Source organism: Lepisma saccharinum, chromosome 27 (genome assembly GCF_977018435.1).
Source record: "Lepisma saccharinum chromosome 27, izLepSacc3.1, whole genome shotgun sequence".
Taxonomy (NCBI): Eukaryota; Metazoa; Arthropoda; class Insecta; order Zygentoma; family Lepismatidae; genus Lepisma; species Lepisma saccharinum.
Genome location: NC_139255.1, coordinates 55,632,602 through 55,650,651, shown reverse-complemented (window position 1 = coordinate 55,650,651; position 18,050 = coordinate 55,632,602). Strand labels below are relative to the sequence as shown.

General features: G+C 39.0%; 1 pseudogene across 1 annotated transcript in view; it reads left to right on the top strand.

The window, feature by feature from the left end:
* Positions 1-4,860: 4,860 nt before the first annotated feature.
* The window catches only part of LOC145980431 (dual specificity protein phosphatase CDC14C pseudogene), a 37,296-nt pseudogene continuing 24,106 nt past the window's right edge, over positions 4,861-18,050 (top strand). The window contains exon 1 of the transcript XR_014440851.1: positions 4,861-4,881. The product of XR_014440851.1 is annotated as a dual specificity protein phosphatase CDC14C pseudogene (transcript). The remainder of the gene's footprint in view (positions 4,882-18,050) is intronic.

Genomic DNA, 18,050 nt, shown 5'->3' with positions numbered 1-18,050 from the left:
GAGCTAGGAGGATGGTTGATAGTTCGTTGGACGCGGAATGAAGTCCTCTTTCCGATTCTACAATACAAAATGGGGGTTTCCATTTAAAATTTCACAGTTGCCCCCAGCCCCACCCCCAAGGGGCGGGGTGGGAAATCAAGTGTGATATCATTTAATAACTTTCTTTCACTTATTCAACACTTATTTTTTCGTTTCCCGATTCGATGTGTATTTCTCACGATATGTGACCGTTCCGGGACTTTTGGACCACCCGGTATATGCAGTGACGGCGATTGGGTTCCAAAACCGGGAGGGCAACGTGCTAAAACTGGGGTGGGGGGCAAAGACAGTATATTTCAAATTATTTTCTCATCTGTTCTCCATATTTGGGCCTAACAGGGATGAGGAGACGAGTGGAGAAGGTTTCCTAATTTAGAACTACATAATTTGTATTCATCTCCAGATATTTTTAGAATAATTAAATGAAGAACACTTAGATGGATGGCACGAATGGGAGAGGAAAGAAGAGTTTACAGGATTCTTGTTGGGAAACCTGATGGTAAGAGACCTGTAGGAAGGCCAAGACGAATAACGTTGAAATGAACCTAATGGAAATCGGTAAGGATGGAAAATATTGGATTGATCTTGCCTAGGATAGGAACAGATGGATGCTTGTATTGCTGCACCATAAACCTTCGGGTTTAAGAATGCTAGAGAGTAAGTAACTTGTGCACTTGTTTTCCAAACTTTCTTTTCAAAATTCCATTTAATCTATTATATTAAACTATTATTATATGAGATGAAGGGGAAATTTTGCCCTCAGATTGTGGCAACACTGACCGAGTCCAAACATCGAAAGAGGATACTCGAGGGGGAGCTCCTGGACACGAGCAGCAGAGACAATGGATGTCGTGATGCAGGAGGAAGGATGAAGCGGCGCAGACACCTGCCCGGAGCCGTGCCGAAAGCCGCTGCACGCGAGGACCGGACGTCGGGAGAAGCGATGGAGAAAAACTGGCCTATCTGAGAGAGCATCGGAGCTCCACGGTAGCCACTGGGTGTCTCCAGAAGGACAGGTGAACTTCCAAACCGAAACGGGTTGGGTTTTTTTAGAATCCTCTCGGCACAACGTGAAATTCGCCACCGAGAAATGGCCTTCCATTCACCGCATCCGGCCAAAGGCGGCTCAGAATCTTAAATAGTTGGAGCTGCGTTTACGGGTCAATGATCAGCTGACGCGGTGGAATAACCGCGAAACGGAACTAGCGCGAACGGAATAAACACGAAGGAATAAGCCCGAAAGGAACAACCGCGAAACGCATTAGTCGCGAAACCAAAATTGAAAACTTTAATAAGCGCGAAAGGAACAACCGCGAAACGGATTAATCGCGAAACCAAAATTGAAAACTGGAATTAGCGCGAAAGGAACAACCGCAAAACGTATTAAGGTCGAAAGGATAAGAGCGAAACGGATTAATCGCGCTTAATCTCTTTCGCATTCTGGCGACCAGATCAGCTCTCTCCCTCAAGAGCTGAACGAAGGAAATCGTTTGGATATTCTCAGACGCTTTCTCTAATTTGTGGGTGTAAGGTGTAACGTTTAGAGAGGGCAAAAGTCAACCTCACTTCTACGCAGTCTTGGGCCAACAAGACTCTCGAAGCACTGCCAACGATGTATTTCAAAATTGTGGTCTAAATATGGGCTACTGTGGCCGCGGTAGCTCAGTCGGTAACGCGTCTTACTACCATGCTAAAGGTCCCGGGTTCGATCCCTGGCCGGTTCAAATCCGGGAACTTTTCTAACGAAGGAAGCGGCCCCGGCGCCCACCCAGCGTCGAATAACATGGGTACCTGGGGGAAACCCTGGGGGGTAAAGGCGGTCAGAGGCGTGATGCTGATCACATCACCCTCACTCACGACCGGATGAAGAAAGTGTAGGGCGTTACCCCCACACCCCCTATACTCCTTCATGGCGTGGTGCTATGCACAGGGGAGCACTTTACCTTTTTTATATGGGCTACTAGTGACAATATCACAAAAAGCAATTACAATTTTAAAAAACAGTCATTTAAAACATTATAAAATTCATATTTATGAATAATCTGATGTTTTGAAAATCACGCGGAATGGGAAAAATCTAAATTAAGAAAAACATCCAAATATTTGTTGAAAATGTGATCTCAACATTAGACCTCATGTCATAGCCCATATTTAGACCATCCCGCTATTTTTCTTCTTCAATTTATTTTCGCTCTCTGTAGTACATATTTCGCAAACAAATCATGGCGTTATAAAAGTCCACATTTGTTTTATGTACCGCTAACATCATAACCTATACAAAGCAGATGAGAATTCAGAAAACGCAGAGTTAAAACAAACCTGCAAAAAGTTTTCGGAGGTCGCAATTGTATAACAGCGTCCAAAGCCGAAACTAACCACCACTTTCTCTTGCGAATTGGCGCCTCAACCTTTGTCCTTGACAGATAACCAGTTCCAATAGCCTCTGCCAGGCTGCAGCACTCGGGAGCGCTGATAACTCCAAAACCCATATTTAAACCTTCGCCCATATTTAGAACTTCTCCTCTATTAGTATACTATACAGCACATCAAGTTTCAGACATATTTCAGAAATATTGCAATCTCTCATTTACGTTTCTAACATAATGGTTACGCGTTGACGTTACGGAGAGCTCCACACGAAGTCAGTTTTGTTTCAGAAACATTACAATGTCATCGTTCCATTGAATAGTTTGCGCAACGTATCATCTTTCTTTCATTTGGAATATTTCGAAGAAATGTTTTTGCGAGGATTTTGAAACGTTCCCTCGTTAAATGCAGTCATCGCGCATGCGTGGCGTAGCGGCCATGTTGTGTTTACGTTCAACCAGTGATGTGCCGTACACTATAAGTTTACGTCTACATGCGTTGTCTACACGTAATCTACGCGTAGATTACATTGGGCTGTAGTTTACATAGACTACGTAGACAATCTAAAGTGCATTAAAATTAATTTTCAAGGCTTTCATGAAAGGAAAGTGACATTTTCAACTATATTGGTTCCTAACGATCTGAAAACAATCCTATTTACAACAAAATTTCTCTTCTCTTCCAAGAAAAAGATAAATAGTATGAAAAAAACAACAGATGGCAGTCGTGAGGCAAAAGTAGTCTTTTCCCTATAAAACACTAGAAAATTTCCTATGTTAGGTTTCTTTCCTAGGTGAGAAGTTGTTCGAATTTGGAGGAGAGCGTATGAAAAGTTCTCCTTATACATCAGCAACTGATACGTAGTCTAATTTTGATTTACTTCCACGGCGCCCTTTGCTAAGTCATCACCTTTCGCCATGTTGTTTACATAGATTACGTTATATGTGTATAAAATAGTCTACGCGTAGAATGTAGACTATCGTTGTTTACGCGTAATTGCACATCACTACGTTCAACGATAACCTGATGAGTCTTGTAATGTTGTAATGTTTATGGGATTATTATTTTTCAGATGACTTAGGGTCTATGTTCAATTTATGCATCTATTTTCGGAGAAGCTGTGAAAGTGCATTTTTGTTTACTTACCATAGTTTAAACAACCTTGGGAATTTCCCCCCATTAAATTAATTACAGTGGTTTAACCAACGAAATAAGATCAAAATAGCGCTTGAAAAAGTTTGAGAAAATTCGACGACTAGGACAGGCGGCTTGTTGTATTTTTGACCCCAACTTTCTACGGATTTCCTTCAGTAAGATGTTCCTCGAGACCTAAGTAAGGATGTGGCTGGAACTTGCTACCTTTTGTTTGAAACATGTCCGCACAAAACAGAACTGCGTATTTTATTTTAAATATATTTTCTCATAATTTATTCATTTGAATTCAATTTATCTGTCTCCCAAGGACGCGCGTTCACAGATATTTTACCATCATGCCTAACACAGGGTGCTAAGTGTCAACGAAGTTCAAATTGTGAGCAAATAACCTAAGTGCTGACGTACTTTTATTTCAATCAATCGATCGCTAATCTAGAGTCGCGGTGGTTCAGTCGACTCCCGCGTGGCTGAATGGTTAGCGCTCTCGCCTTTGGTGCGAACGGTCCCGGGTTCGATTCCCGGTGGCAGCTGCAAAAAAGGTCGACCTAGGTGAAAAATTTAGAATACAGGGTAAAACTGATATGATGAAACAGAGAAGAATAACAAATAAGAAGGCTCACGATGACGCAGTGGTAGCGTCGTCGCCTTGTAATCAAGGGGTCCCGGGCTCGATACCGGTGGAGGCACATAGTGGTTCGGGTCCCAATTTAAACTGTTGGTCCAGTCCCGATTAAGCTTACTGTGCATAAAGTGGACTTAAGACACCAACTCAATCAATAACTAACTAACTAACTCTCTAGCCTTCTTAAACCCGAAGGTTCATGGCTGCAGCAATACAGGTCTTCCATCTGTCCCTATCTTCAGCAAGATCTATATACTCTTTTCCATCCCTACCGATTTCCTTTAGGTCCATCTCAACGTTGTCCCTCCATCTTCGTCTTGGCCTTCCTACAGGTCTCTTACCATCAGGTTTCCCAACAAGAATCAATAACGAATTAGAAGTACTGCGTTCGATTTTCCCGCCAAGAAAGTTTGAAGCGGCCAATCCTCTTCGGTCGCTTAACGAGGCGCCCTCCCATTGGCTCTTCCGAAAGCTGTTTCCCTCGCATCAACCGAAGACCGCAAAACATTCTGCGCTCGCAGCCACGGCGGTCGTTTATCGAATAGCAGCGACAGCCACCATTCAATACCGTTTCTGTTTTGTTTCCATCCAGTTATCCGGTTTGAATCTTGGTTGCCAGGCGACGGGAGCCGAAAGAAGTTTTGTTTCGTGTGACAGTTAAATGACAGATCCCGTTCCGGCGAGGAAGATAAATTAAGGTTCGTGATTGAAATCGTTCACTGGAGATGAGGCTACTCACTCCAGAGAGAAAGAGAGAGAGAGAGAGAGAGAGAGAAAGAGCAAACAGATAGATAGGCCCAACTGTCCCCTGGCAAATAGGTAGCAGCGTCACGCGATCAGAAAACGTCACACTGTTGTATTTTCGTTGTTGCTAGGCAACAGACGACCGATCGAGCGCTGAAAATGATGCTACTTTTTTTTCCTCTTTCCCATATGAAATGCTCCTTTTTTTTTTCAGGAGTAGCCTAATGTAAGATAAGAAGGATGATGAGGAGTTTACTGTCAAAGGCTACGATGAATTTAAAGCTCTAGGTAATTTAACCTTCATATCATCTCAATCCATTCGATTCCTATTTTTTTTCTAGTGAACAGATTAGATAGGTTTCAGTACAGAAGTTTGAGAGTTTTTACAATCACTTTGAGACATGGGCATCGGCGGGGGGGGTCGAACCAGGTCGGTCTATCCCCCTGGAAATTTCCATCTACTTTTTTCAATTTATGGCAATTTATAAACGAAGCACTTTATTTCACTTCATTTTGCATCATTGTTTAAAAACGGTCTTGAGATATCGAATTTGGTACGAAACTTTCATAATTTGCAACACTGAAACTGCTAATTTGTAACTTTCACGTTTTGAAGTTTCTTATCCTACTGCGTTTGCTGGCTACTCCTACTATTGTTAGAAGTAACTATTATGTAATCTTTGTTGTAATAAGTACTATATTATTCATGTAATAAATTTATTGGGTGCTAAAATAAACTAAACTGAAACTGTTACTGCTACTACTGGTGCTGCTGCTACTAGTTATAATATAATAATAATAATAATAATAACATTATTTAAAATACCGATAATGTAATAATTTTAAATGTGAACCCCCCTTGACAAACTTCTGCATGTGCCACTGGTCTGTGCCACAATATTTTTGAGGGAAAGGGGTGGCCTCGACATCTTCGATTCGACCCCCCTAGGAAAGTTTCTGGCGACGCCCATGCTTTGAGATATTCTAAGTCAATTCTATTCTTAACAAATCTTCATGTAATTTGCTTTTCTACTCTGGGAGGAACAAGGTAACGTGAACATCGGCGGCTGCAATGTTTCAAAGGCAACAGATCCCGTTGCGATAGCACTTGCAGAGACGAATCCACATAGGTGTAAGAAAAATTAGGCGAGGCCTGACCGGCTCGGTAGCTCAGTGGTTGAGCAATGGCAGAGACCCGGGTTCGAGTCCTGGTCGAGCCTGCATTTTCGCTGAAACTTCTACTACACTCCTGCGTGTGCCAAATGTTAACCTAACTCTCTAGTCTTCTTAAACCCGAAGGTTTATGGCTGCAGCAACACAAGTCTTCCATCTGTCCCTATCCTGGGCAAGATCAATCCAATCTTACAGATTCCCTTTAAGTCCATCTTAAAGTGATTCGTCTTGGCCTTCCTACAGGTCTCTTACCATCAGGTTTCCCAACAAGAATCCTGTAAACTCTTCTCTCCTCTCCCATTCGTGCCACATGGCCTGCCCACCTAAGTCTTCTTGATTTAATTATCTAATAATATCTGGACAGGAATACAAATTGTGCAGTTGAAAATTATGTATGCGCCAAATGTTAATGAAACAAAAAGAGTTCGGCCACTGAAAGCAGCCGGATTTCTGAGCCCCCCCTTTAGCTTCGCCACTGTGCCTTGGACAAATATAACTGCATGTAAACAGTTGACAACATTGTGTAAAACACGTTATATCAAGCAGCTGCATACAACATTTGCGGTTCTTCCAGCGTTCACACCGACGGCGCATGTTAAATATTGCATTCTAATTGTTGCATGAGTAAAGAGGAAGGAGGTGCAAGGCGTGTCAATGTTCCGAGCACGTGGCCTTGCATTGTTGGGGGCGGCTGGGCTGGTGAGTCAGTGGGCACCGTGTGTCATGTTGCAGCATCTCGCAGCTAGAGAGAGATCTAATGACTCATAACAGATGAATCACGAAAGATACACGGAACAAGCTCAGACAAGTTTTAAAAAAGAGAGTGACTTCGAAAACAGAGACGTTGATCTTCTTTGATACATATTAACAACGTGACGTAATGGGTGAAGCACCGTTGTGAAATGTTTTCAACGCAGGCTGTTTGCCTGAAATATGGCGGCGGAGCGTGCTTTCGCGCGATGAATTGTGGGGGAAGTTGTTCGCTGAATATCATCCATTGATCTCGAGGTGCGAGACTATACCGTTGCGATTAAGCTACTGGCTAGAAGACTAAATTAAATTCCACAGTTATATAAAACACAAGGAAGTAACTACTAACGTTTAAGTTACTCTTGAAGTATAGCGACTAATTTAGAACTACATAATTTGTATTCCTGTCCATATTAGAACGATTAAATCAAGAAGACTTAGGTGGGCAGGCTATGTGGCACGAATTGGAAAGGAAAGAAGAGTTTACAGGATTCTTGCTGGGAAACCTGATGGTAGAGATGATCCTAAAGGAAATTGGTAAGGATAGAAAAGATTGGATTGATCTTGCCCAGGATAGGGACAGATGGAAGGCTTGTGTTGCTGCAGCCATAAACCTTCGGGTTTAAGAAGACTAGAGAGTTAGTTACTATTTCAATAGTCAATGAACAGCAAAAAAGTGAAAAACTAAACATGTTCAACTTACCTTTCTCGCCCCTTGACGTCCCTCATATCAGCCCATATCCGGGAAATAAACAAGGACAGAACGTTGCCCACCACACATGTACTATGAAGATAGTACCTGTGCAAAATCAAAAAAATATGATAGTTTGTCATATTACAATTAGGCCGCGGTGGCTCAGTCGGTAACGCGTCTGACTACCATGCTATAGGCCCCGGGTTCGATCCCCGACCGGTTCAAATCCGGGAACATTTCTAACGATGGAAGCGGCCCCGGCGCCCACCCAGCGTTGAATAACATGGGTACCTGGGGGAAACCCTTGGGGGTAAAGGCGGTCAGGGGCGTGATGCTGATCACATCACCCCCACTCACGACCGGATCAAGAAAGTGTGGGGCGTTACCCCCACACCACCTATACGCCTTCATGGCGTAGTGCTATGCTATGCACTGGGGAGCACTTTACCTTTTTTTTACAATTAGACACAGAATACATCATTTTTTATAACTTATTTTAGATTGTTGAAAACGTTTCATTTCACTTTCACAAGCGTACAAAACATATTTTTTTAAATGGGCTTTCGATAAGTTTAGAGATCCTTCTGAACCCCTTCAGAATTCCTAATGATACCAACTCATAGTTGACTGTACGGAGTCCCAAATCGTTTCGGATTGACATTCACGAATCCCATATTTTAATTTATCTTTAAGTGTGCTTTACTTGATTATCGAGGTTTATTGAAAGTCGATTTCACGCCATCATATGTCAACTAGGACAAAAGTAAAGTCCATATTGATATGAATATATCTAAAGTTTTGATGTCTCTTAACTGTCTTTTTATATATTAACGTGACAATTTTAGGATGCTGATAAGTAAAAGCTTAGAAAGAAGTGCCTTTATCTAGTCGTTATCATGTTACCTATCAATATATAACAAATCGCCAGAGTTGCAAAAAAAAAAAATTGGGTAGAAGAATCTGCCAAATAATAGTTCCAAAGAACATTCATTTTTCAGAAATGAACCAACTACATTTCACTGTTTCTTTGGTACATCTTATAATTACAATGTCTATGAGGACATTGAGAATTATTATTCAAAGAATAGATTACCCCCTAGTTCTGTGTGGCATCAAGCTATGACCCAGATTGTCTATGCAATTGGTTTAGCCACATATAACAGCTAATTACAATATTAGACAAAACAACAATCTTTTCATAAACAGACAACACAACGGCGATATTAACACACCTGCTAGAGTTGAATTTTCTGTTAATTTTACACCAATACTTGTCACTGCATCGGAGTATCGTAATGGATTATATTCAACTTAACGTCATCACGCAGTGCACTTTGGGAGAGAAAAAAAAACATGAAACCGAGCAAACGGATTTGCACATATTAAGAAAACCGCATGAGAAGCCACCTTACAGCGAGAAATTTGTGATATTTTATACGTACACATTCCTCAAATGATCACGATAATTATACTTTGAATCACTTCGGCAAAGATCATACACACAATGTTTACCCGACATGTTTTCAACGCAGGATCTGATCTGTTTGCCCGAAATATGGCGGCGAAGCGAAGAGTGATTTCGCGCAATGAATTGTGGGGGAAGAAGCTGTTCGTTGAATATCGTCCATTTCCACCACCTTGTTAACTGTGCCCGTATGGTACACAGATAATCTTGTTACTATATTGTTCTTATGTTTGGATGCCATCGTGGTTACTAAAAATTGCTCAGAGTACAGAGTGACATAAAAACACTCGTTAAACCTTTCCATACTTCTGTAATGAATTGAATTGCATAATTAAAAATAGAGTCAATCTAATCATTATCCCTCTACTATACCCATAGCTATGTAGTAAATAAGTTACATACGTAAATTAGTAATGCATATGTGAGAGGGAGCTAACATTTTCCACCATGATTCAAGGTGGATATAAAATATTTATTGGTTGTGGACAAAATCCATGCACCAGTTAACAATTTATCAATTGGTATTATATACATGTATGCACATAATATTTACTCACAATTATTCCTTTCATAATAAATAGTTTCCAAATTTCATTACACTTTTACAGAATTATATTACACTTATTAAGATATTTTGTAAGAATATAGATTACCGAGGATGAAGGTGAAGTCAGTAAACAAGGCAGTGTCAGTGGCGCTTGATGTCCACTCCTGTACAATTCCTGTAAAAATGGTTCTCTGTAAGTTTCATAAAATTTGCATTGAAATATAATGTGGTTTGGAGTTGCAGTATATTCATTGCACAAACAAACTGGAGAAGTCACTAAATTCTTCTTGTACAGGTGAGCTGCGGCGATAGTGTGATTTAACCTGCAGCGCATTATAGTTGTGAGGGAACTCCGGGAGAGTTGAATCTGTTAAAACCAACATTCCTTTGGAATTCTTTCTTGTATAGAATAGTAGGCCTTACCGCATTGAGTGCCAGTATTTGTCCACAAGCTTTGCCAGTCAGTAAATAGTATTTTTCTAGTGTGTGATTCCAAAACTACGGACGGAATCTTTATTGAAAGCGGCCGTTGGATTGTTTGATTCGCTGCATATTTTGCCAAAGTATCTGCTATATTGTTCCCTTCTATTAAAGAATGTCCAGGTGTCCAAATAAAGTTGATATCATATCCCAATCTCGTTAATTTCAGTGTGAGTATTCTTATGTTAACAATGTACCATTCCGTATGACATGACCATGATGCAAACTGTAAAGAATTTAGCACAGAGGCTGAATCGGTTGCAATTAGAACTGAATTTAACTTCTTCTTTTGTACATAAAGCAATGCCTGTCGTATTGCAAAAGCTTCTGCAGTGTAAATGGACAGATACGATGGCAAAGGAAAAATTTAGAATTCTGTAGAATAATCACAGTAAAATAAATGCTGCTCCTGTTTTTCCAGACGTTGATTTTGAAGCATCTGTATATATGTGATATTCACATTGTAATTTTGAATGTATGTAGTCTTGATATATATTATTTGAAATTGTAGGGATTGTCTTCTTGAAAACTCTACTTGGGTAGGCAGGAAAATGAATCCTCAGGGAGATATCATATTAAAGTAGTCTGTCATGAAGCATGGTGCATTAGGTAAACGAATAATATTAGCTTGAAATTTACTAATGTCCTTATAAGCATAATATAGTATAGTTAATCTGGATTTATATTTTGCTGTACGTCTGTTGAGCATCAAAGAGTCTAACAATTGCAGTTTTGGTATGATCGGAGATGTCGTGTTGGCAATTTTCTTAAGTAAAAATTTGCTCGCAAGATATTTAACTCTAAGTTTGTATGCAATATTAAATTATATAGTCACTGTGTGTTGTTATGTCATAAACCAATTGCAAGCAGTTTCGTGAACAGAAGGTCTTGGCGTATGTGCTGCAATTCGCAGTCCGACGTTCTCACATAGTTACATTAATCACCCGCTAGAGAGCAGCACGCAACGACTTCTGTAAGAGGTGGAGCGAAGCAACTCTCGCAAGAAAAAAGAAAGAAAAAAAAAGAGTGAAATAGGGTGATTCCGCGGCCAACAACTTGTAACAGCAGGAAGATTTTCGCTCTTCCGTTAATGAGTCGATGTATTTGCTCAAGGGGGTTCATCCACAAACTCAACTTTTAAAAAAAGGAAGAAGAAGAAAGAAGTCTTCCTGTGATGTCGATGACAAAATCTTTCTGAGCACGCCTCCTTTTCCTGTTCTCTTGTAGGTCTTGTAAAGCTCGTAGAAAATAAAACGTTACGTGAACAGATGGTGTTGTGATTGGATGCTATTATACACTTACAAACCTGCTATTTGTTCTATCGGGATAGATACGACCTACAAGACTTACATGTCAAAGTGAAGGGAGTCCGCAGGAATTTTTCCAGGAGGTTCAAGGAATGGCACTATGCTTAAGTTATCGTTTTTTCTGCGACAATTTGCACCAACCTTACCAGCCACCAGTCCTCTTTAATAATTAATACAAATTGCTGAAATGAAATATTAATATAAAATATATGGTGTCCTGATAGCGAGGTGATTATGCTCTGGCCCTGAAAAGGTGTCAAGCTGTTATCGCATCGGAACGAAACTAACATGCGGCTTCCATGAAGCCGGTCATGGTTCAATACCTGGTGGCAATTCCAAATGTTCATTGTCGACCCCCCACGCACCGTACCCCCCCCCCCTTTACACACACATTAACTTATGAGGGATTACTGCACGCTGGAATTGTAAATGTGGATTTTAAATAATTTCGTTCTGAGGGGGGGAAGCATACACAATAACATATTTCGTAATTACCAGTTTTGATTTCGTTTTTAATGTTGTTCAGAGACAAAAATGATAATAGGAGGTCATTTAAGAGGAGGTTGCATTTGACCACTTTCTCAAGAGTTCTTCATTGCTTTCATTTGAAAATTTTCATTCTCAAAGTTTCGGAGAGCCTCTAATCCCATCAGCTCCCCTACGTACGCCAGTGTTAATAGAATTGTAATAGTATTAATAGGGAAGTTTCCCATCTCACCATTCCACCCATCCCACTGCCTAGTAACTCTCCAACGCTCAGCATAAAAAAAAAACAATAAAATTGGATAGTTCTGTAATGTGTATCTACTTATCTACAAATGTGAAAATTTATTTCTAATAATTTCGTTACTCACTCTTAACTGAAATTACAGTTATGGTGACACCAAACCCAGTAATTCCATGTTTTCAATCAGCAGATGTAAAAGTTTACACCTTATTGCATCTACTGACAATAAATTGAAGATTTTGAAAGATGAAATCACATCTAACTATAGGGCGGCCTAGATATTGTGCGATCTTGAAAGACATTTCGAAAATCTGGGCTATTTCCAAACACACAAAGTGCAAAGAAATATACCTCCTTCAAAAGAACAACCAACAACTCGCTGCGAAAGCGTGACTTGTCACTTCGGCCATTCATATCTTGCCAACGACGGAGAGAGTGGAAAACCATGAATGAACGAACTCCCCTGTGTGCCGTAATAACTGACGTCACGCTTCTTGTACGGGTAATTTTGTATCGGAATGCTGTCTGGCAGGTAATTCGGTATTGAGGAGAGGACATGCCGAGCGGAGCCATCAATTTGAGCTCCTGCTTCACTCTCCCCCCTTTTTTTTATACCTCAGTGTAACGTACCTCGTTGGCTTACAAGTTACTGCCTTGTCATCATCGTCATTCACTTTTCTATTTATCCCGTACATTTTTTTAAAGTCTATTCACAAGGTTATACGCAGGGTGCGTAAACCTGGGGGAACAGGAGGATTCCCCCCGCCACAATAATCTTCTCCTAAAAATCCTCGCAACAAAAATTATTAATAAAAAATAATAATAACATTAATGTTTATAATTAATAATTATTAAAATAAGTAAATCAATTAAGATTGTTATTGTTATTATTATATGGATAAGTAAGAAAACGGTAGAAGAATAGAGATATAACAGCAGCACATATTCATTATCTAGCGTACGTGTAGTTAAGATCAACAAAATTTGTATAAAAACAACTCTCCTAGCAAAGAAATTAATGATAAAAATCAAATACAAAATATTTATTGAATAACAAAAAAGGATATTATGTCCGGTTGATGAAAAGTTAAATTCCTGATTAATATTTTATGCATAGCGTGTATAGATCATATTAGGCGATGTCAATTCAAAACGGTATGCTTCCAACCTTATCCTTACCTTCCAGTAAGTTCGACGGAAATTAATTATTAGGGGTCGAAAGTTGAGGAAAAATCCTTTTTTTTCCTAGTGTCCGAAGACGAGACCCAACATAATATATATGTTGATTTTAGGTCATTGTAGGCCAGAAGAAGGTGGTTTTATTTGTCCTTTTTGGCTTATTGGTCCTTTTTTAGCCTTCTTAAAGGTCTTAACGGCTTTTTTTTTTTTTTTTGCAACTTCACCTTCTTTCGACTACGTTTTTACTGCCCATTCTCAATTCGAATCATCATCAGTTCATCACCTCTTGAACATCCTTTCTGTAGTAAAGAAATAAACAGAAACCATCCCTGAAACGAGAGAAAAACATTTTTTGACGACTAAAGCAGGTACGGTACAATGTCCTTTAACCGTAACTTGTCTGGAAAAAAGCGCTGTAAGTGGCAACTTTCTCTTGTTTTGAACCTTTCAGTTTTTTCGCACTGTGTTCCATACCACCAGAATTTTGTATTTTTTATTCATTAAATATCTAATTAAAATGAAGTTAATTAATTAATTTGGATCACATTTATACGTCGTTTTTTTCCGTTATTAGGTCTTTTTTTATATTTTTATGTATTTTTATAGGTCTTTGTTTGACAATGTTCACATTGTTTTGTTATAAGTTTAACGATAATGTGCAACTATATCCATTAATGCACATTTACCTGTTTGCTATTCCCAAATTATAAAATTTATCTATATGTTACCATCTTGCAGATAAAATATGTAAATTGACACAATTTTCTAAAGTCTGAAATCAGTTCTTAGCTAATGTTAAGAGTTGAGGTTTGTACAGTGAACGGCAAAGATAATGGTAAGCAAATTGTCCACCGCTATTTTCATACTTTTTTATTCTATATCCTGTGTTGTTTGAAGGAATGAAACTATGTTGGTTCGAAGCTGGCTTTGTTCTCTGCTTATTGACGTCTTTATGTCAATTCATTGTCATCACACTGTGTAATTCAGACCGAATGTAAACGGTGGTGGACAATTCGCCTACTGTTTCTTTCGCCGTTGAGGTACCACTATTTGCATCTATTGTATGACCTCGCATAGAGTTCTAAAATCGAAAACTTAATGTTTGATTTTGTTTATATTTGTATTGAAAATCTGTAACATATATTACCTTGTGTGTTCAGATCTCCTCTAACCTTGCTAGTCCATTTGAAGGAAGAATGAGCTCTTCTTCATAGCGCACCAACAAGTTTTACAAGAAGGCAGGATTAGACCGTAGATGCTTATAAAACCAACAAATGAATAACGAATGACAGATACAAGTGTTGGGATCTCTGCCATAACTTGTTCCGCACGCTGTGCTTTTGTTAGCTATTGACAGTGTTTCTAACTAATAAGTTCTGTAACTATTTTATTTATTTTTTATTGCGTCGCTTTTCTGTCAAATTTTGGGTTAATCGAGACTATGAGAACGTAGAAGTTGTACCAAATATTAGAACGAATATGCATTTAAATGTAATAATGGTTTGAAATTAAGAGAAACAGCCGTGTTGGACATTCCATGATATCTCGTCAAAGATATAAAATAAGAAAGCCCATTGATATTAGTTGATAATAATAATTATATTATTGATATTATTATTACAATTACTGGAATAGCACACAAAGGTATTTATCAAGGAATGTTTCGGCCTCACGGACGTCTTTAAAACAAATCTTTGAAAAACCGACCTCCGTGACGGAGTGGTTATAACACCGCACTGCGACGCCAGAGATCCCGTGTTCGAATTCCGCCCTGGGCAAAGGTGTTGTTGGTGAGTGTCCATTCATCAATTTCATCACATCATCACTCGTATTCATATTTGCGATTAGCCAAACGTGACAGAAAAGCTAAGTAGAATAAACCTTGTCGTGAATACATATAAACAATTAAAATGAAAGCTAATAGTTATAATCATACAATTCAATGACAACAAATCGAATGAAATAAACAATATTTAAAAATAAAAAACTAGAAGTATATATATTTAAAAAAAAACATTTTGTGCGTGACCTACACACAAGTATAAGGTACAATGAAAATATATTTAATGGAAAGTAATGCAATGAAAGAGAGAATATAATACATCAAAATTTAAAATATATTATAAAAGAACCAAAAAATATGAAGACGCAGATAGTACGTAAACATTCATGGCCATACCACTGTGAAAACACAACGTGGAGAATTCGCTGTGTCCGGGGTTGGCAACACGTACGATTACCTCGCGAACTGCAAACGGTGGTGCACCCAACTGGTCGAGTTGGGGGAAGATCAGTTGGTGAAAAGGGCCTCTGTTGTTACTGCCCGAGCTTGGAATGATGCCTGGAACCTTTTGTGCAGACGCAGTAGGGGAAAATTAGCTTGTCAATTGTTGTGACAAGAGAGGCGATGGTATTGTTAACATGCACAGACTCCTCGAAGCAGTTAATTGAAGCGAGGATCAGGAACAAAATGATAGGCCCATTATGCTAGCAAGAGTCTTTATAGCAGTAATAGAGATTCCCAAACAGTCGCTATTGGTAACCCTCCCTTGGATGCAAATCGCATTACTACCTCACTTCGGAACCAGTTAACCGAGGAAAAGATTAGGTGCGTGAACGTTTCAGAGCTTGTGGTGTTGGAAGGGATTTAGTAGAGTGAGGGCTGGCTAGTCAGTTGGGTTCTTTCTTATCAGTGGCCACAAATGATGATGATTTGATTCGATTTAGTTTGTTTTACTAGGATGACCAGACATACTCTTTTTAAGAGTATTATACTCTTTTAGAGGTTCATATACTCTATACTCTTTTCAATTTGCAAGAATCCCCAAATATAATCTTTTCCTTGCTATTTAATTTCATTCATTATTTTACGCGTAAAAATGCCTTAAAATCCACAGAACGGAAAACGTCAAGATGTCAACAAACTGACTCCTTGACTCAAGAATTTCTATGAACAATTTCAAGTGTCATTTTCATATTCCATCAACAAGCAAAACATACTTCAAATTCATTGGAATTTAATGATAATGATTAGGGCTGAGCCAATACCACTTTGAACCGATACTCATACCGATTCCCACACCGATACCGATACTTTGAGAATTGCAATAATTGAAAGTTGTTCAAGATATTGATCAATATTGGTGTGTAAATATTCTCCTCCAATTATATGCATCAACATACCAAGAAATTTGCTTTAGAATATTCAAGAATTGCATCAGAATATTAAAATAGATATTATGTGGTCACATAATATAGTTTTTCGTGCAAAATTAGTGTAAAATAAAAAGGAAGTTTTAATTTTGCATAATTTCCAGGATAATTAGACTGTCAAGAAGTCGCGCGGGATTTTTGCGGACCCCGTGAAAGACCAAAATACCGGAAAGTATCGGCTGGTATCGGTAGCTGAATTCCAACCGATACTTTCCGATACCGATACATCGGCATTGTTAAAGGCTCAGCCCTAATAATGACATTTTTGAAACTTACTGTGCAATTTCAAAAGCCGATGAAAAACATCTTGAAGATTGGGGGGAAAGAAAAGAATCAATGATGGGTAAGTGGAGGTCAGTGTGAAAAGATTTAGTGCAGGCTGGGTCAATTGGTTGTGAAAGACTCTTCAGTGTTATTAAAACTTATTGGCGAGAGGTAAAAAGTACACTCCTGGTGTCAACACTCGAACAAGTAATGAAAGTGAAATTCAATGTGCACATGACCTGTGAAGAGTTTAGACTGGCAATAAAGGACGACTTAAATATACTCAAGAAAGCAAAATCATCCCAGAAGTATGAGTAATGGTGCACATTGGCGAGTTAGTATTTGTAATTAGCTAATTACATTAGACCCATAAGTAATTTGAATCTGTAGTGTAGGCCTATTTTATAGGGGCTATAATAGAAGCAATAACAAATAGCCACCCTTATTTTCGTTTTCTTTTTATGTTTTGTGCATGCGCACCTTCAACCTATAGACTATACTCTTTTTGGTCAACAAATATCTGGTCACCCTAGTTTTACTTCCTACTTTACTAATCGGGGGCGACCTTCCCTGCACCCGGACTTTCATTCAAGCATGCCATATGTGTATATTTGCAAATTTCGGGTCAGCCTCCGTGGCGGAGTGGTTAGCACAGCGCGCTACGACGAAAGGGGTCCCGGGTTCGAATACCGGTCTGGGCATGGGTGTTAGTAAATGTCCCTTCACTAATTTCATAATTTCATCTTCATCATCGCGATTATTCAAAAGTGGCAGAAATGTGAAGTAATATAAACCAAATCAATCAATCAAATTTCGGACGCATGTGGAAAGTCAAGAAATTACGTGCGTCGAAATCTTCAAGTCTATAAAGAGGAACTCCAATGAACGAACATTATACACCAAAAAAACGATAGATCTGAAATTTAATTTAAAAAAAAATATCAAGTTCAATGGCAAATAAAATGATTAATAACCGTTACAGATATAAATAAACATTATTCGCAACGTAAATTGTGAGCTGCCGTTGATGTGCTTTAGGGATTCACTTGTTAACACTTTTTATGCAAAATAACCTACTCAAACTTGTCTTAACCTAAGGTCGATAAAATTCTGGGATACTTAAAAAAAAGCACTGAAGTTGGCAAAATACAAACAATGTACGTCACGCACGAATACCTCCGAAAGCTTCCGAAAATGTCCGATTGTGTTCCGACTCCTCCGTTCATCTTTTTTCAGTGTTTACAGTCTATTACAGGTTCAATGTCTCATTCTTCTGGAGGTCTACATACTCTTTCCCCTTTTCTTCAGTTCTCCTTTTTATTTT